Source organism: Arachis stenosperma, chromosome 4, assembly GCF_014773155.1.
Source record: "Arachis stenosperma cultivar V10309 chromosome 4, arast.V10309.gnm1.PFL2, whole genome shotgun sequence".
NCBI classification, from domain to species: Eukaryota; Viridiplantae; Streptophyta; class Magnoliopsida; order Fabales; family Fabaceae; genus Arachis; species Arachis stenosperma.
The window spans coordinates 100,863,763-100,885,452 of NC_080380.1; the positions used below are offsets into that span (position 1 = coordinate 100,863,763).

At 38.6% G+C, this 21,690-nt stretch overlaps 1 non-coding gene across 1 annotated transcript; it reads left to right on the plus strand.

Annotated features, from left to right (window-relative positions):
- Window positions 1-3,881: 3,881 nt before the first annotated feature.
- LOC130977206 (small nucleolar RNA R71) lies at window positions 3,882-3,985 on the plus strand. Its single transcript, XR_009084909.1, has one exon. It is a non-coding gene; the product is annotated as a small nucleolar RNA R71 (small nucleolar RNA).
- Window positions 3,986-21,690: the final 17,705 nt, after the last annotated feature.

Consider the following 21,690-nt stretch of genomic DNA (forward strand, 5'->3'; position numbering starts at 1 on the left):
TTTCACCAAAGAAAAACACAGCAAATCATTACAAGCCAGCCAAGCAAAAAACATTTCTAAACATCAAACATGCCAAGCAGAGACCATTAAAGATGCAATCTTTTTTCAAAGATCAGGCAAAAAGCAAAACCTCCAAAAGCAAGGAACAAGATGCAGATTCTCTTTCAGAAGCAACAAAACCCTAGAAAAGCCTCGACGAAAAAGCCAAAAAGAATGCATAAAAGAAAGATAGGAAAAGCATGTACAGTGACAAGCAAAAACAGGACCTCGAAAAAGATTCAAACTTCCAAACATGCAAAATCAAAACTTCACCAAAAAACTAAAAACAAAGCTACGAAAGAAGCAGGAAAGCTAGTACCAACTTGGAAAAAGCAGCAAGCTTCAAAGAAAACTGAAAATGGAAGACGGAATCTGAGAATGCCTCTTCACAAGCAAAGAAAAGAACGCGAACAAAAAAGCAATGTCGCAGGGAGAAACGCAAAACTCCAGGCAAAAACAGAAGCTCCAGAAATGCCAAACGACGCCGCAAAAATAGAAGAGCAGAGAGAGCGGAGAAAAGAAGTTATGAAAAGGGCAAAAGGAGAGAAACCGTTTCTGGGCTTTCAAAATCGAAATAAAGAGCCAAAGGAAAACGGGGCAATTAATGCTAAAATTAAGGAAAGCATTAAACCCTCGCACGTTCCCAAAGCGCCGATATAAAAGTGCGCGCTTTTTAGAGGAAACATTCTACATTCAAAAGCTGCTACGAAGGAATCTACAAAATGCTTGAGTTCGGCTTCACCAAAAAAGGACCGAAGTCAAGGACTCGACCTCAAAAAGAAGACCGAGCTCAAGCAGGGGCACTGTTCATACCCTGGGTCGAGGTGTCCGACCCGGGATGTTCGACAGACAAAGCGACCGACCTCTTCAGGTCAGGACAACCCGACCTCTTCACAAAGAGCTCGGTCAAGTCCCCAGGAAAGCCCAAAGAAGGGCCCAAAATAGAGGAACACGCCCCAAAATCCTAAAGCGGCCTAAGCCTACAGAGAGAAGGGCTGTTCCCTTAAAGATAAGATGACCTCACTTAAAGATAAGATAAGATAACTAACTTATCTTATCCACAGAAGGCCACATCTCACCATTATAAATACACTGGAGCACCCAGGTATAACTCATACTCTGATTCTACTCAATACCTGGTTAATACTCTTGCTAACTTAAGCATCGGAGTCCCTTGCAGGTACCCCCCACCCTCTGGGGACGAAGGATCAATAGCATTCTCAGTTCCACAAGTCAGACACACCAGCTCTGGCTGCTATACACCTGCCAGACACATCGGTTCCGACCAGCACAGAAGATCTCGACCGAGATCAACCTATAGTTACAGGTAACCCTCAGAACAGTGGGGTTTATGGGGAAGAGTGGATGTATGTGAGTGGTGAAGAGGTGATGGGGAAGAGAGATTGAAGTGATTGGTGAAGGGTTTTGGGAAAGAGTGTTTATTGGGAGGAGAGATTCAGAGATTGAAGTTGTTGGGAAGTGTGACATGGGGGAGAGTGTTATAGGATTAGGAGGTAAGGTGTGAATATGTTAGGTGGGGATCCTATGGAGTCCACAGATTTTGAGGTGATCCTGTGGGGTCCACAGATCCTGAGGTGATCCTGTGGGGTCCACAGATCCTGAGGTGTCAAGGAATTCCATCCCTGCACCAAATAGGCATGTAAAATGCCTTTGCATACCATTCTGGCGTTTAAATGCCGAGGTGATGCACGTTCTGGGCGTTCAACGCCCATGTGAAGCATGTTCTGGGCGTTCAACGCCCATATGTAGCATGTTTCTGGCGTTGAACGCCAGTTCATTGCTTGTTACTGGCGTTCAGCGCCAGCTTTTCTCAAGGCACATTCCTGGCGTTCAAACGCCAGAATGTTGCTTGTTTATGGCGTTCAGCGCCAGATTCATAACGCCAGCCAGATGCTCCTTACTGGCGTTGAACGCCAGTCTGTCCTCCCTCCAGGGTGTGATTTTTCTTCTGCTGTTTTTGATTCTATTTTTAATTTTTATATTTTTTTCGTGACTCCACATGATCATGTACCTAATAAAATACAAAATAACAATAAAAAAAAATTAAAATTAGATAAATAAAATTTGGGTTGCCTCCCAACAAGTGCTTCTTTAATGTCAATAGCTTGACAGTGGGCTCTCATGGAGCCACAAGGTGATCAGGTCAATGTTGTATAGTCCCAACACCAAACTTAGAGTTTGGATATGGGGTCTTAACACCAAACTTAGTGTTTGGTTGTAGCCTCCCAACACCAAACTTAGAGTTTGACTGTGGGGGCTCTTCTTGACTCTGAACTGAGAGAAGCTCTTTGCACTTACTCTCTTTTGTCACAGAGGGATGGCCATGTGCCTTAAACACAAGGTAGTCCCCATTCAATTGAAGGACTAATTCACCTCTGTTGACATCTATCACAGCTCTTGCTGTGGCTAGGAAAGGTCTTCCAAGGATGATACACTCATCCTCTTCCTTCCCAGTGTCTAAGATTATGAAATCAGCAGGGATGTAAAGGCCTTCAACCTTTACTAACACGTCCTCTACTATTCCATTAGCTTGTCTCAATGACTTGTCTGCCAATTGTAGTGAGAACAAGGCAGGTTGTACCTCAATGATCCCCAGCTTCTCCATTACAGAGAGTGTCATAAGATTTATCCCTGACCCCAGATCACATAGAGCTTTTTCAAAGGTCATGGTGCCTATGGTACAAGGTATTAAGAACTTGCCAGGATCTTGTCTCTTTTGAGGTAAAATTTGCTGAATCCAGGTATCTAGTTCATTAATGAGCAAGGGAGGTTCACTTTCCCAAGTCTCATTACCAAACAACTTGGCATTCAGCTTCATGATAGCTCCTAAATATTGAGCAACTTGCTCTCCAGCCACATCTTCATCCTCTTCAGAGGAAGAATAGTCTTCAGAGCTCATGAATGGCAGAAGAAGATTTAATAGAATCTCTATGGTCTCTATATGAGCCTCAGATTCCTTTGGATCCTTAATAGGAAACTCCTTCTTGCTTAAGAGACGTCCTAGGAGGTCTTCCTCACTAGGATTTTCGTCCTTCTCCTCCCTTGTGCATTCGGCCATATTGATTACATTAATGGCCTTGCACTCTCCTTTTGGATTCTCTTCTGTATTGTTTGGGAGAATACTGGGAGGAGTTTCAATGACTTTCTTACTCAGCTGGCCCACTTGTGCCTCTAGATTTCTGATGGAGGATCTTGTTTCACTCATGAAACTGAAAGTGCCCTTTGATAGATCAGAGACTAGATTGGCTAAATTAGAAGTGTTTTGTTCAGAATTCTCTTTCTGTTGCTGAGAAGATGATGGAAAAGGCTTGCTATTACTCAGCCTATTGCATCCACCATTGTTAAAGCCTTGTTGAGGCTTTTGTTGATCCTTCCATGAGAAATTTGGATGATTTCTCCATGATGAATTATAGGTGTTTCCATAAGGTTCACCCATGTAATTAACCTCTGCCATTGCAGGGTTCTCAGGATCATAAGCTTCTTCAGAAGCTGCCTCTTTAGTACTGTTGGATGCATTTTGCCATCCATTCAGACTTTGAGAAATCATGTTAACTTGCTGAGTCAACACTTTGTTCTGAGCCAATATGGCATTCAGAGCATCAATTTCAAGAACTCCCTTCCTCTGAGGTGTCCCATTATTCACGGAATTCCTCTCAGAAGTGTACATGAATTGGTTATTTGCAATCATGTCAATGAGTTCTTGAGCTTCTGCAGGTGTTTTCTTTAGGTGGATGGATCCACCTGCAGAATGGTCCAATGACATTTTCGAAAACTCAGATAGACCATAATAGAATATATCTAATATGGTCCATTCTGAAAACATGTCAGATGGACACCTTTTGGTCAACTGCTTGTATCTTTCCCAAGCTTCATAGAGGGATTCACCATCTTTCTGTTTGAAGGTCTGAACATCCACTCTAAGCTTGCTCAGCTTTTGAGGAGGAAAGAATTTATCCAAGAAGGCCGTGACCAGCTTATCCCAGGAGTCCAGGCTATCCTTAGGTTGTGAATCCAACCATATTCTAGCTCTGTCTCTTACAGCAAAAGGGAAAAGCATGAGCCTGTAGACTTCAGGATCTACTCCATTCGTCTTTACAGTCTCACAAATCTGCAAGAACTCAGATAAAAACTGGTAAGGATCTTCAGATGGAAGTCCATAAAACTTACAGTTCTGTTGCATTAAAGCAACTAGTTGAGGCTTAAGCTCAAAATTGTTGGCTCCAATGGCAGGAATGGAGATGCTTCTTCCATCAAATTTGGACGTTGGTTTTGTGAAGTCACCAAGCATTCTCCTTGCATTATTGTTGTTGGGTTCGGCTGCCATCTCCTTCTCTTGTTCTAATATTTCTGAAAGGTTACCTTTAGATTGTTGTAATTTAGCTTCTCTTAGTTTCCTCTTCAGAGTCCTTTCAGGTTCGGGATCAATTTCAACAAGAGTGCCTTTTTCCTTGTTCCTACTCATATGAAAGAGAAGAAAACAAGAAAAGAAGAGGAATCCTCTATGTCACAGTATAGAGATTCCTTTATGTTAGTAGAAGAAGAAGAGAATAGAAGAAGGAAGAGTGAAGAATCCAAACGCAGGGGAAGGAGTGAGTTCGGATTTTTGGATGAAGAGAGGTGAAGAGAAGTGTTAGTAAATAAATAATTAAATAGAATAAGAAAAGAGAGAGAGAATTCGAAAATAATTTTGAAAAAGAGGTTAGTATTTTCGAAAATTAAAGATAAGATAAGATTAAAATTAAAATTTTAAAACAAAAAAAGAATTTTTGAAAAAGGGATGAGATATTTTCGAGAATTAGAGAGGGAAAAGTAGTTAGGTGATTTTGAAAAAGATAAGAAACAAACAAAAAGTCAAATAGTTAGTTGAAAAAGATATTAAAATCAAATTTTGAAAAGATTAGAAGATAAGAAGTTAGATAAGATATTTTGAAATCAAAATTTTGAAAAAGATAAAATTTTTGAAAAAGATATGATAAAAAGATATGTTTGAAAAAGATTTAATTTTTTTTAAAAATTTAAAATTAATTACTTAACTAACAAGTAACTACAAGATATGATTCTAGAATTCAAAGATTGAACCTTTCTTAACAAGAAAGTAACAAACTTCAAATTTTTGAATCAATCACATTAATTGTTAGCTAATTTTCGAAAATTTGATATGAAGATAAGAAAAAGATTTTGAAAATATTTTGAAAAAGATTTTTGAAATTTTCGAAAAAAAAGGAAAAAATGGAAAAGATATGATTTTTGAAAAAGATTTTGAAAAGATAAGATTTTTAAATTTTTGAAAATTTGACTTGACTTGTAAGAAATAACTAATTTTAAAAATTTTTGACTAAGTCAACTCAAATTTTCGAAAATTATGAGAAAAATAAGGAAAAGATATTTTTTGATTTTTTTGAATTTTTAATGATGAGAGAGAAAAACAACAAAAATGACTCACAACATGAAAATTATGAATCAAAACTCATGATGCATGCAAGAACACTATGAATGTCAAGATGAACACCAAGAACACTTTGTTATTGTATTTTGTAAAATTCACTGCTTTTTCAACTATGTGTGGACACAACTCCGTTCAACTTAACCAGCAATTGTACTGGGTCATCCAAGTAATACCTTACGTGAGTAAGGGTCGATCCCACAGAGATTGTTGGTATGAAGCAAGCTATGGTCACCTTGTAAATCCCAGTTAAGTGGACTCATAAAGTCAAATGTGATTAGATTGGATAAATAAAGATAAATAAAATAAAAAGGGATAGAAATACTTATGTAAATCAATAGTGGGAATTTCAGATAGGCGTATGGAGATGCTGTGCTCCTCTTGTATTTCTACTTTCTTATTACATTCATCCAATCCTTCTTACTCCTTTCCATGGCAAGCTGTATGTAGGGCATCACCGTCGTCAATGGCTACTTTTCATCCTCTCGGGAAAATGGTCCTATGCGTTGTCACTGCATGGTTAATCGTCTGGAGGCATCACCCTTGTCGATGGCTACATCCCATCCTCTCAGTGAAAATGGTCCAAATGCTCTGTCACAGCACGGCTAATCATCTGTCGGTTCTCAATCAGGTTGGAATAGAATCCCTTGATTCTTTTGCGTCTGTCACTAACGCCCAGCCTTTAGGAGTTTGAAGCTCGTCACAGTCATTCAATACCGGAATCCTCCTCGAAATACCATAGACAAGGTTAGACTTTCCGGATTCCTAGAATCCTACTCGGAATACCACAGACAAGGTTAGACTTTCCGGATTCCCATGAATGCCGCCATCTATCTAGCTTATACCACGAAGATTCTGTTGGGGAATCTAAGAGATATGCGCCCGGCCTAAGGTAGAACGGAAGTGGTTGTCAGTCACGCGCGTTTATAGATGAGAATGATGATGAGTGTCACGGATCATCACATTCATCAAGTTGAAGTGCAACGTATATCTTAGAATAGGAATAAAAGAGAATTTAATAGAGAATAATAGTAATTGTATTGAAACTTGAGGTACAACAGAGCTCCACACCCTTAATCTATGGTGTGTAGAAACTCCACCGTTGAAAATACATAAGTGAAAGGTGCATGGCCGAATGACCAGCCCCTATGGTCTAAGGACTAGGCATCCAGAGATGTCTAATACACTAGTAAAAAGTCCTATTTATAATAAACTAGCTACTAGGGTTTACATGAGTAAGTAATTGATGTATAAATCCACTTCCGGGGCCCACTTGGTGTATGTTTGGGCTGAGCTTGATCTATCCACGAGCTGAGACTTCTTTTGGAGTTGAACGCCGAGTTATAGCGTGTTTCTGGCGTTCAACTCCGGGTCGTGACGTGTTTCTGGCGTTTAACTCTAGACAGCAGCATGTACTTGGCGTTGAGCGCCACTTTACGTCGTCAGTTCCCGAATAAAGTATGGACTATTATATATTGCTGGAAAGCTCTGGATGTCTACTTTCCAACGCCGTTGAGAGCGCGCCATTTAGAGTTCTATAGCTCCAGAAAATCCATTTTGAGTGCAGGGAGGTCAGATTCCAACAGCATCAGCAGTCCTTTTGTCAGCCTTTTTCAGAGTTTTGCTCAAGTTCCTCAATTTCAGCCAGAAATTACCTGAAATCACAGAAAAACACACAAACTCATAGTAAAGTCCAGAAATGTGAATTTAACATAAAAACTAATGAAAACATCCCTAAAAGTAGCTTGAACTTACTAAAAACTACCTAAAAACAATGCCAAAAAGCGTATAAATTATCCGCTCATCAGTCACGTATCCCGTTAAATACAAACAATTAGAAATTCAGAATAATATGTTTTCAAGCTGTTGTTCAAGTAAAGAGCTTTTCCAAGTTTTACAATAACTCAATTAGAACATGGGTCATACTTCCGTTCCACCCAAATTCATAAAATAAAGAATGAAAATAATTATTGAAATATAAATCAAAACATGAATTAAATTAGAAAGATCAAATAAATCAATCCATACAAATAGACAGAGCTCCTAACCTTAACAGTGGATGTTTAGTTGCTCATGAAATGTTGAATGTAAATTTGTATAGAATTTCCTAATGGAATCTCCCTAATAGAATCTTCCCAACAAAAGAGAAGTCTCCCCTTTTTATAACTAATCCTAATTAATTTAAAATCTAATATCTAAAATTAAGATAATATCTTTTAAAATCAAATTTGAATTTAAATCAGAATTAACTAACTACTCCGCGTCTTGTAACGTGGGGACCACTTGGCTTCACTGGATCTGTGCTTTCTGGGATGAAAGCTGGGTCAAAAGCAGCCTAGAAATCGCACCCAGCGTTTTCTGCATGTTCTGCACGTGGCGCATGTCACGCGTACGCGTCAGTCACGCGTACGCGTCGTTGGTCTTCTTCGCAAGTCACACGAACGCGTCGGTCACGCGTACACGTCGCTGAGCAAATCTTTAAATCGCGCGTACGCGTCAGTCACGCGCACGCGTCGCCATGGAAAGCTCCAAATCACGCGTACACGTCAGTCATGCTTACGCGTCGCTCCTCGCTGCTATCTCCTTTAATTCTTGAGCTGCAAAAACTCCATCAAATCCAGTCGAATACTACCTAAAATAAACAAAATTGCAAAAGACTCAAAGTAGCATCCATATTGGCTAAAAGATAATTAATTCTTTATTAAACTCAATAAATTAGATGCAAATTCACTACGAAAAGATAGAAAAGATGCTCACGCATCATGCACTGCCATGAGTATAGGGAGCTGACCATCTATGTGAAATGTGTGATTGAGGATAATGATGGGGCTGTGATTCGACCAAACAAGACATTCCTCGCATTGGCTAATGAGGCTGGGGGGTCGTTGAACCTGGGCTTCTTAGAAAAGGATTTAAGAAACTATATTACATCAAGACTCCGAACTAACAACGTGAATCCAGATGTTAGGGAAATGATGAACTACTTTATGCGAATGAAGGACATCAATCCGAACTTCTTCTACGCAGTGAATTTGGACGAGGGGTGTAAGTTTAGGAATGCAGTATGGGTGGATGCAAGGTGCACAAGGTCGTATGAATATTACGGAGACGTGGTAACCTTTGATAGCACATAGAGTACAAACAGGTCTGACGTAGTTATGTCAGAGGTTTTTAATTTTTTTTGGTACGGTCATGACCAGGTTTTCTTATATGTGGTTATTTTGCGTGTAGGCATGTATTACTGTTTGCTTCGTTTATTGGTGTCAACCACCATGGTAAGTCGACCCTGCTCGGCTGTGCTCTGCTAAGGAATAAGAAAACTTCAAGTTATGAGTGGGTTTTTAGCCAATGGATGAAGTGCATGGGAACTACTCCATAGGAGATCATCACCGATCAATGCAGATCCATGTTCGGTGCAATTAGAAAGGCCCTACCCGATACACACCATCGTTGGTGCATCTGGCACATTATGAAGAAGTTACCGCACAAGTTTGGAGGTTATTACCGGTACAGAGAGTTTTATGCTAACCTCAATGACATTGTATGGAATTTTCGAATGGTAGAGTCATTTGAGGATAACTGGTCTGAATTTATAGACGAGTACAACTTACATAACAACACATGGCTGTCAGGTTCATCACTGTAAAGTTACATTACGCACTTTAATTGATAAGTCCTTGGTGTCTGGCTTTATTTGTTTTGTAGTAGTGAGTTCAGTTTAAGGTTTCTCTGCTAAGAATGGTTTGTTTTTTGTAGACCTTTGACTGACGCATGTGGGTTCCCATATTTTTCAAGTGTAAATTTTGGGTTGCTATGAGGAGTAAGCAAAGGAGTGAGAGTATGCACACATTCTACGGTAGATTCTTACATAGCAAGACTAGCTTGGTCCAATTTATTCATGAGTATGAAAACCAACCATCCAAATGCTTGGTAAAGTAACCATTCGATTTGTACGGTATCTCATCATGTTTACAATGAATTATCAGGAAAGACAAAAAAAATCATACATCTAATATCAAGGCAACATGGTTATATTGAATTATCATCAAAGGCAAAAGCAAACTTATTTTTAATTGATTAACTTATTGAGTACATAGCTCGACTTGAGGACCATATATACATTTACTTTATGTAACACCCTACCATACAGAGTCTTATGCTTAAGTCATAATTCAGAGATGGCAAGGTATTACGACCTCTAAAATAAAAATTTAGTATGTATAGTAGTATGAATGATTGATTATAACTAGGAGCCTTTGTAGAAAAAGGGGTAAACAAAAATCGCAACTCAAAAGCGCAACACTCCGATCGATAACGTAACGAACAAGGATAAACCAACGCGAGATTATATATATACAAAAGAGTGTCAAAAACAGGAATATCAAGACTTAAAATCTGGCTGCGAAGATAACCGGTCCGAGCATATAGCAATATATACATATGATAAAAATAAGGAAAACCCCAAAGGAAACCCAAAGGGACATAAATACATAAAACCTATTCTCCAAAATCTCCTATAAGAGGAGTCATCACAGTTTGTATTATTTAATGGAGATAAAAGTATCTAAACAAAACATATAAACCAAAACGTAGTCCCGAGAACAAAGGATCTCCGCAAATCTAGAAGTCTCCAGCAGGCCTCAGCGAGAAACCTCACGTCCTGCATCTGAAAACCACAAAATTTGCATGGGTGAGAACCAGAGGTCCCCAGCATGGTAACAACTTCCACATATATAATACATAATAATAGAGGAAAGCTAAAGGCAATACTAGAACTTCCTCCAGAATAATATCAAAGCTTATAAACAAGCTAAACCATAAAGGGCATCTGACTAAAGGTACTTCAGTCTAACTAATCATTCCCTTTCCAATTCCTTCAAACCTGCCCACCACCATCAGGAGTATAATGTAGCAAACACAGTTATATCAAACCAGAAATATACAAATAGGAGCAATTAAGGCATTTAACAATTAGCAAGTAGTATGCAGTCAAATAGGCAATCTCAAATAATTCATATAGTATGCATATGATGAATGCCTGTCCCTAGTGGCTGATAATATCATTTGTCGGTTATAGAGCCAACCCGATAAGTCCTGGTAGCTAACCATTGGACTGTCCCTCTGTCACGCATCCCCAACTCGAGTTATACTTATCATAAGCTTGATCATAATCATGATCTATATCCATCACCTTCACTGGTGAATATTTACGGGAGCGAGCTCATCCGGGTCTTTCACAGTGCCCAGCCACACTTATGACATAGGGTCAAAAGAGCTTCGAGTCTCAACCTGGAGCACGTGGTGGCTAGCCACTGCTTCCTCCCAGGGAAACTCTCATCTCCAACAGTGGAAGTGCAACATACACAATTCATTCAACAGCATATATGCATTTATACTAGCCATAATCATGGCTCCGCCATAACACGGCAATAATCTAGCCATCCAGCTCACGGTTAAATCCATAACCAGCCATTCGGCTCACGGTTAAATCTATAACCAGCCTTTTCATTAACAACTACGGCCCTTCGGCCCATGGCATAACAAGCACTTCCACCACCATCCTCCGCCTCTCACATAATCATCTTTGATCCACATTGATCATTCATTTTTCCTTGCTTCACTCGCAAGTTACCACATCCCCTAGCTCCTTTTCCCATTGCTAGGCATATCATAATGATTTAAGACATAAGTGGTGAGATCGGAGGCTTAGAAGTATGAAATTTGGCTTTTAAAACTCAAAAATCAACTTTGGGATGAAAACAGAGCCACGCATACGCGCACTCCACGCGCACGCGTGGATGGCCACAAAACTCATCGACGCTTAAACGTCATGCACGCTAACGCGTGGATTGAAAGCTAGCGAATTGACGCGCACGCGTCAACCACGCGTACACGTGGGTGCTCTCGTGCCCCAGGCACAAAATTGGCACAGTTCTGGCACAACTCTCTGGAAAATGGCTGGGCATTGGGTGCAGCACATCGGCGTACCCGCGCACATCACGCGCACGCGTGAATGGCGCTTCCTGGAAGAGCGGCGCGTACGCGCCAAGTGCGCCTACGCGCGGGGAGTCATTCTGCTAAAAATTTTCTAAGTTAAAAACTGCAGAATTCACAGATTCAACCCCCAATCTTCCGACGGACATAACTTCCTCATTTTAAATCGTTTTTCACCCGTTCTTCAAACGGCATGGACATCCCGGATCCAATTTCATTTCTAAATAGATTTGGTGTAAAATAGAGATCCGTAGTCCAAGTTATGTCCCGTCAAAGTATGCCCAAAAAGCATGTTTTTCATACAAAACCACAACATGCCATTTTCAAAACAAGTCATTTCCAACTCTTTTCAAAATCAATCAAAACATGCCAATTTCATCCATTTTCTTTGAAATCAATCAAAATATATTAAATTCAACCTCAAGCCTCCTCAACTCACACATTGACACTTTACTACAATCTACAAAATCACTATCCCATCATTTTAGCCCACTTCACCCAAGTGGCTCAAACCTAAACACATTGACATATCATATACTCTTCCTCATGCCAATTTTCAACAACACAAATTCCAATTAACCATCATTATACATAATCAATATCATATTCACCATCAACATGGTTCAACCCACAATTCAACCATAACCAATCATCAAGCATATATCACAACATGCATATTTCTCATACATCATACCATCAAGGCATCATTAATCATCATCACATATATGACCACATCATATATATCAACCATTCAACATCATCAACAATTCAACGCCTATCTTAGGGCCTCTAGCCTAAGCATTTCCTACCACATTACATATTAGATACGGGAAACCGAAACCATACCTTAGCCGATTTCCCAAGCTCAACCAAAGCACTTCCAAACCACTTTTTCTCAAGCTCTCAAGGCCTCAACACCTTCAAGAACAGATTTTTCACCACCAAACCCTTTTCAAGCTTTTCAATAACACCAATCAAGCTCCAACATTCACATATACATAACCTAAGCCACAATTATCACACCCATACACAACATCTCAAAATCCAAACATCATAAAACCACAAATTACACTAGGGTTGAGAATCTTACCACACCCAAGGTCCAAAGAGACAAGATTAACCTTCTCCTTCAAGAGAGTTGGGTCCTATAACATCAAAGAGCCCAAAATCTCAACATTTTTGCTCATGAAACTTGAAATCAAGGCTAGAAATTCGAAGAGCAAAATGTGGCTTACCTCAAGATTGATTGTATGGGTTTTGTAGAGCTCTCTGCAGTGAATGCGTGGCCACAAATGGCGCGACAATCGGATCTCTAGATCAAAAGTTATGGTGGTTTGAAGATCAAGTGAGAGAAAGAACTTGAGAGAGAGTTTTCCCCTCCATGGCCTCCATTTCAGCGTTTTTTGAGTGATAAGTGAGGAGAGAGAGTGCTAAAAACTAGGGTTTTGGTTTAGTTATGTTGGGCCAAGGGCCCACTTTGAGTCCGGTTGGCCCGGTTTGGCCCGTTCGGTCCAATCTTGGTCCGAATTCTATAAAATTGGTATCGAAATTCTCACCTCAACCTCCTCTATCGCATTTAGCCATAAAAATCACATTTAGGGCTTTCTAGAATAAATTCTCATTTATGGGTTAGTTAGCCGTTAATTAACCGGATTTTACACTTTACCTTAACAAATCTTTAAAAGGACTCAAATACTGAGCTTAGCTGCTTAAAAACAAGAAACACGTCAAATAGCACCTGAGTCAAACAAGCTAGAAACTTAGTAAAACCAAATATCAGTCCTTAGAATGGAAACCAACCATCTAGGAACATGTAAAGTAACCATCAGATTAATGTCAACTAAAGATCGACAATGGTCAACTAATTTAGGTGACGTTGCATGCAAATGTCCACATAGCGAGTGAAAACTACTATGCTATTTAAACCAAAATTTTGCAAAATTTCCTGCGCTAAGATTAACTCAATCGCAACCATCTACAACAATAACTTATTCTACACATTCCAATCCAATGACATTGCAACAATAGAGTTCTTCACTATGAACAATCAAACACCTCAACAAGATTCATTGTATGTACAACTAGTTGCAAGAGAAATAGTTATCATCATATTAAGAAATTAATCCACTAACTTACGGTAGATCATCGACGATGGAAGGTGTTTGGGGGCCGTAGCAACAAAGAGGTCGACCCGTTCAACAGTCACAGCTTAAACTGGCTGATGCAGGACGTAGGACACAGAATGCAGGCAAATGCAGGGTGGGCACACTCAGTTGATGATGAGGCCCTCCGATGAATGCCGCGTAAGACTCGCGATGAAAAGCAGGGGCTGACCAAACTAGCTGCTCCCAATGACGAAAGAGGCACATGCGGGAGGGTGAGCAGTGCAGGTATGGTCGGCGCTAATGGAGGTGTGGGGTCACTTGGCGCCACTGCGATAGGATGGTTAGGGGAGGTCGTCGAGGGTTAGGTGGGAGGGTTGCCGTCGGTGCACAAATAAAGAATTGGTAAAAATTTGAATTAGAAATTAGATGGTTATAATTGAAACAAAACTGAATGGGGTTTTTGAAATTAGGGTAAAATGTGGGTTGATTTTCATTTTTAACTTATATTGGGCTGAATAACCAGTGCGTTGTGGACAATGTAAAGATACTCCATTGTCTCCCTAGCGGGATTCTTATAGAATTTATAAAAAAAAATTATTATAGGTATAAAATATGGGCGAGTGCTATGGTGTAAATAACATTTTTTCTACTCCTATAGATAATACTAATGAAGAGTTGAGAGTGGTATGGTACTACTAACATCACACGAACTTCAGAATGTCAGAATTGATTTCTTTGTATAAAATTTTTTGAAAAAGAATTTGATTATTTATGACATTGTTTATTTTCTTCTAAGTGGCTGTGGCCTGAAGTTGATTGTTTATGAAGATCTATCTTTGTCCTTGAATTTCCTTTTCTGCTTACTTATTATTTATTGATGTTGTAAATAGTTTACACAATGTTAATAGTTCTAAACATGCCTTATAACTTATGAATGTTTATGTCATTAAAATTATAGTAGTATTACTAATTTATACTTCTATGTGTGTATCAAATATTTTAAGAATTAATGCTAAGTTTGGTCTTGAGTTGCTTTTCTGACGCTACTATTTTTATATAGGCTAGCATCGCAATGGAGAGATTACAGGTTTTTGCCCCCTTGACAAAGTTGCTTGGGATGTAACAAATTAAGGTATGCATGCATGTATTGTTATATTAGACTAGCACTTACAAAAGAGACTACTAATTTTGAAGTTTACTATAATACATCTATATTTTTTGTAACACCCTACTATTTATTGTCATATTCTTAAGTCATAATTCAATTATAGTTTGGTGCTACGACATAAGATTATGATATAAATACGTATATATAGAAATAAATATTATACTAAAAGTCTGTAAAAGGATTTAAAACTCGAGAAAAAGACCGTTCACACTTGATAGTAAACATAAGCGCGTCGAAAAATGTAGAAAATCAATAGCTCAAAGGAGAAACAAGGGTAAAGAAATATACATATATATATATATATATATATGTTTAATTTTTCTATTGGTCCCTATAGTTTTCCGAAATTTTTAATTAGGTCCCTATATTTTTTTTCTTTTAATTGAGTCCTTGCACCAAAATTTTTTTTAATTGGGTCCCTATACATTTTTTTTTCTTTTATTTGGGTCCCTACACAAATTGTTTTTTAGCGGATTCCTATACAATTAAACTAATTACTGTTAAGAGGGACCTACTTAAAAAAAAATTGGTGCAGGGACCAAATTAAAAGGAAAAAAAAATACAGGGACCTAATTAAAAAATTCGCAAAACTATAGGGACCAACAGAGTAATTAAACCATATATATAAGTATCTACTAGTCTCGGCCTACGAAGATTAGGCCGGCTAGAGTAACAACAGTAAAACAGTTGGATACATATATCTTATCTCTCCAAATTACATCAAAAGCCTCTAAACGTAACTCCTTAGAGCAAGTTCATAATATAAATTTTTCAAAAAGAATGAGAGAGTCTAAAATCAAAGTGGAATAAAAGATCTTCTTCGCTGTTCTTTCAGATATACCTCCCGCTCATTGAGAAGTGTCGGGACCTGCATATGAAATGTAATAATTCCCAAAACAGGTAAGAACATCATCCCTTATTGGGTTCTTAGCAGGACAATAATTTCAAATAGGGACTATATAAAATCACATGAACCTGCTAGGCAATCCTACTCTCCAATCACACAAAGTTCAAGCCTAGGGTTGGTACTAATTTGATCAAGGTAGATAAACTAAATCTCAATTATATTAGTGATCTTTAAATCTCAATTTTTCCTCATACAAATCATCATCTCTCTCAATATCATAGATTCCTAACTCATTTAAGAATTCATTATTATGGTTTAGTTTCAATATTATAAATACATTCTCAGTCTTTTTAACAATCCTCAATCATCACCTCTTTTCAAGAATAACCCTCAGCGTCACCACCGTCAGCATAAGGGAACTCTCATTTGTGCAAATACATACAAAATAATATAAAGAATACACAAATAGAGAGAACAGGTAAACCAACTAATTCAATTAGCATATAGATACAATTATAAATTATTCAAATAGACAAGCCAAATACAAGATACTTACCCAAACAATACACACAAATGCAAATGACGAATGCCTACTTTATGGCCAATGAGCTCATCTGTCAATTATACAACCAAACTCGACATGTCCGGTAGCTAATTCTGGATAGTCCCTTGGTGCGCGCATCCCTAAGTTCAAACTCATATTCATTGATCACTGTCCATGGAAAAACATCCGGAAAGGTATAAGTGCCCGGCCACATCTTACGACGGAGGGTCAACAAAGTCTCAATTCTGATTGGGAGCAAGCAGGACAAAACTACTATCCTTGCATATTACCCGAGAAGCTCAAATACTAACTGGGAGCAAGCAGGACAAAATCACAACCCTTACATCTATCCTAGAAGCTTAAATACCTTCTAGGAATAAGTGGGACAAAACCACAATCATTGCATCTACCCCAGAAGCTAAAATACCGACCGGGAGCAAGTAGGACAAAACTGATGACAAGTCATCTTAGCCTAGTTTCACTAGCCTTTTTCTTTTGTTTTCAATTGAATTATGCACTTTCTTGAGCCATAAGCAAGCCAATTGGGTAGATTTTTATGTTTCCTTTGATTTAATCAACCATAGATGAATTAATGCAATTTCATGAGGTTTTATGCTATAATTGTCTCATATTATGAAAGAATGACAATCTCATGATTTTGAGCATAGCTTTGATGTGTTTGGTTGATTGATGATAGGTGAAGAAAGCTTGGAGAAAGGTTGAAGCAAGAAGGAATGGCTCGGAGAAAGAGAGAACAAAAAGTTTGAGCAAAAGTTTGCCTCAAACTTTATCTCAAACTTTTGGAATAAGTGAAAACAACCCAGGGAGCAAAAAGCCTGAGCAAAAGTTTGCCTCAAACTTTAGCTCAAACTTTTGGGAGAAAAGCTTGAGCCAACGTTTGCCTCAAATTTTTTGGCAAACGTTGGCATCACAAATCAACACCCTGGAGGACAAAAGTTTGAACCAACGTTTGCCTCAAACTTTTTGGCAAACGTTGGCATCACAAATCAACACCCTGGAGAGCAAAAGTTTTCGCCAACGTTTGCCTCAAAATTTTTGGCAAACGTTGGCGCCATGAGTGTGCATAAGGGGGCCAACGTTTGAGCAAAAGTTTGACCCCAAACTTTGGCTCAAACGTTGGTAGCAGCAAGGATGGGGTGGCTGATGTAAAAAGTTTGAGTAAAAGTTTGCCTCAAACTTTTACTCAAACTTTTACTCAAGCTTTCATGATTCCAAACCCGGTTCACTTTGGTTCTCTCCCCAACTCCAAGAGCAATCAACCAAGGCCTCTATCAACCCAATTCCATCAAGAGAAAAGGCCCAATTCAAGGCTTAAAGACCATTGGAAGAAAGTGTATAAATAGCTTAGGATTTAAGTTTTTAGGGGAGTTTTCCTTTTTAGTTTTCATAGAGAGTTTTCCCTTGGAGAATTCGTAGTACACTTAGTAGAGAGCTCACTTTACATTTTAGCATTGTTGTTTTAATTCAAGGGAATTTGGGAGGAGAATTGATCTCTCTTCTTCCTTGTTCTTGCTTGAATACTCTTTACTTTTCTTGCTTCGGATCTTGGGTGGAGAATTGAAGAACTTCTGTTTCAATCTCACCTTGGGATCTTATTTAATTTTACTGCACAATTGAATTTCCGTTTCGGTTAATTGCTTCTTCATCTACTTTCTCTGTAATCTTCATTTCCTTTGAAATTGTTCTTGGTGGATCTAGGAAGGCATTGAGATCTAGACTTGGTTATCTAGTCTCTTGGGTCCTGAGATCTGAATTCCAATTTTACATTCTCTGTTTAATGCTTTTCAATCTCATTTACATTTCTGTTTTTAGATTCGATTCAATCCAAGTTATCTTCTACTTCTCTGTTTGTGGCAATTTACTTTTCCTTGTTTAATTTCTGCAAATCCAATTCCCAATTCCCTTTATAATTCAAGCCATTTACATTTCTTGCAATTTAAGATTCTGCAATTTACATTTCTTGCGTTCTAAGTTTCTGCCATTTAATTTCTTGTTCTTTAAGATTCAGCACTTTAAATTTCAGTTCTCTTTAATTTCATGCAATTTACCCATTCCCTTTACTTTCCATGCAATTTAAATTCTGTTAATCACAAATCTCTCAACCAAATCTTGATTCGCTTGACTAAACCAACCACTAAACTAAAATTGCTCAATCCTTCAATCCCTGTGGGATCGACCTCACTCCCGTGAGTTATTATTACTTGATGCGACCCGGTGCACTTGCCGGTGAGTTTTGTGTCGGAACGTTTTCCGCACTTCAAGTTTTTGGCGCCGTTGCCGGGGATTGATTAGATTGACAATGATTAAGTGAAGTGGAGATCTAGATCAAGCACTTTTCCTTTAATTTTTGACTAACCCACTAACTGTTTGAAATTTTGTCTCAACTGACTACACTCAATTTTCAAGAGAATCACTGTGTGTTCCGTTGTTGATTTATATGTCACAGGAAAGAAGAGCAGCCAGAGGGAAGGATATCATTGAAGAAGGAGTTTCTGAGAAAGAAGAACACCACAACATGAAGCCGCAACTCATTACACTAATAGAGAACAATTGTTCCTATGGTGGAAATCCATTGGAGGATCCTAAACAGCACCTATCCATTTTTCTGAGGACCTGTGGTGTTGTCAACTTCGATAGTATAAATCATCATGTCTATAAGCTCTTGCTATTTCCTTTTTCACTGAAGGATGAAGCGGCACAATGGCTTGAACTTTTCCCCAAGGAAGTATCACTAGTTGGGATGATTTGGTTGCCAAATTTCTAGCCAAATTCTCCTCATCCCAACAAAACATCAAGATGAAAGAGGGAATACATCCATTCATACAAGGAGAGGAAGAACCATTGTTCAAAGCATGGGAAAGATACAAGAAAGCAAATGACAAAGTGGGTTTCCAAGCGTTCTATGAAGGATTAACCCCAGAACCAAGAAGAGCGGTGGATTACTTCTCAGATGACCTACTCAAAGCAACAGCAGCTAGCCATGGAACTGCAGAGTTCAATGACAAGAGAGCCAATAACTAACACTCATTTGAGACCCCACAGAATGCAACTTCAGAAAAGGAGATAATGAATCTTGAAGGAATGAAGGCAGTCATGAATCAAAGCAAACAGCTACATCAGCAAACTCAGCAACAATTGGAGTCAATAGCTAGACAAACTGATTTTCTCCGTTCTACTACAGTGAATGCACAATTTCCACCATGGAAGCCACATTCTTATCTAAGAATGAGGGAATCTCAACATCAGGAACAAAGGGACTTCAACTACAACAACCCCAATTTCCCAAACCTGCAAAAACACCACCATACCAACAACAGTCAATACATACCACCACACTACCCACCCTTCCAACTCCCAACACCCCACAACCAACCAATCTCACAAGACTCTCAGAGGATTACCAATCTGGAGATCTTAGTAGAGAGAATAATGAAATATCAAGAGATGATAAGTAAACACCAGGAAGCCTCACTCAGGAGAATTGAGGGGTGAATGGAACAATTAGCCAAGAACCTCACAGAAATGAGTGAGAAGAGGGCTAAAAGAAAAGAATCACTCATCCAAGATGAGCATCACAAAGCAAAACCTCACTTAGGAGGACAATGGGCCAAGGAGAAGGAAGCTCAGAATCTGAGCTGAGCAAGCACAGAGGATGTCAAGCTAGTGACAATAAAAGAGCGCTTGTTGGGAGGCAACCCAACCGGAGGTAACCATCTTTTCATATCTATTTCAATAAAAAGGGCTAATTAGTTTTATCTATATTGCAAGAAGCTAAGTTTGGTGTTACACACCAAAACAATCTAAAGGAGAATGAAGGATTCTAAGTTTGGTGTTCCATCAAAATCCCATCATAAAATACATTCTCACTTTCTGCATAATGCTAGCTTCAAGCATCTAGACGAACTAGTTAACTATTTTGCTGTTTCCTAGTTTTCAGTTTTATTGCTTTTGACAAAGAAAAAAATTTTTTTTTTCACACATGGTTAATTTGATGCATGAGAACCATTGGCAAGGCACTAAGTTTGGTGTTCCCACACCAAAGTAAGTTCAAAAGCCCACAAATAAATCATGCAAGCTAACCATTTCTTCTTTCAAGTGCTTGGGGAACAAGCAACTTTCAATATCATTGCAGAGCATCATACAAGCTTTTGGAAAGATTAAGCATCATCAATTAAGGGAATGAAAGAGAAATGTGAAGACCAGCAATGATGATGATGAGGAAGAGGGCAGCAAGCGAACTCCAAAAGGTTGTATTGTTCAGTGATTATTTTGTATCAGATGCTGCTAAATTGAAAGTTACATAATACCCCTGTCTGACTGCATAGTATAGTTTTTCTGCAATTCAATAATCAAGATGTTTAATCATTTACAACACTATACTCTCCAAAACTTGTTTGCACTCAATATGTCAAAAAAATGCATCAAATGATAGTTCTTTGTAAAGAAGGATTGAGGAATTAAACAATTTTGAGGCAAGCAAAAGATTAGGAGAAGTGGCGGTTCTAGTTGTGTGATTATGTATTGAGGTTGCATGCTTATGAAAACTTGCATGGGAGCTCATAGGCAGGACATGAAGTTCAAAGAAGTATTGTGGAGATTCTCAAAAATTTATTGATCCAAGAAGCAGCAAACAAAACAAAAGAAAATAAAGAAAATACAAAAGCAAAAAGAACATGGCCCAAGGCTCTGAGCATCAATTACTAGGCAGAAGAAAGAAGAAACAATAACTCAAAGAGTTGTTAGCCTAGTAAATGCTTGTGGTCGAATTGTGTCAAAGAAAGAGGCTTGAGCAAGTAAATCCTTAGGGGTGCTTTAACACCTAATACCTTAAAACCAACTGGTTTAGGAGTATTGATTGAAAGCTTATCTAAAGAGCCGCTTTGAGACATGACACTTAGAGTCAAGGCCAAAGCAAAGAAACTATAAGCTGCTTCAAGGTGATTACATATAAAGAGATCTCCATGATACCATTTGGATGGAAATCCTAAGACCTAAGACTCCCAATATGTAGGGACTAGTGGGCACTGATACAAGTCATCTTAGCCTAGTTTCACTAGCCTTTTTCTTTTGTTTTCAATTGAATTATGCACTTTCTTGAGCCATAAGCAAGCCAATTGGGTAGATTTTTATGTTTCCTTTGATTTAATCAACCATAGATGAATTAATGCAATTTCATGAGGTTTTATGCTATAATTGTCACATATTATGAAAGAATGACAATCTCATGATTTTGAGCATAGCTTTGATGTGTTTGGTTGATTGATGATAGGTGAAGAAAGCTTGGAGAAAGGTTGAAGCAAGAAGGAATGGCTCGGAGAAAGAGAGAACAAAAAGTTTGAGCAAAAGTTTGCCTCAAACTTTAGCTCAAACTTTTGGAATAAGTGAAAACAACCCAGGGAGCAAAAAGCCTGAGCAAAAGTTTGCCTCAAACTTTAGCTCAAACTTTTGGGAGAAAAGCTTGAGCCAACGTTTGCCTCAAACTTTTTGGCAAACGTTGGCATCACAAAT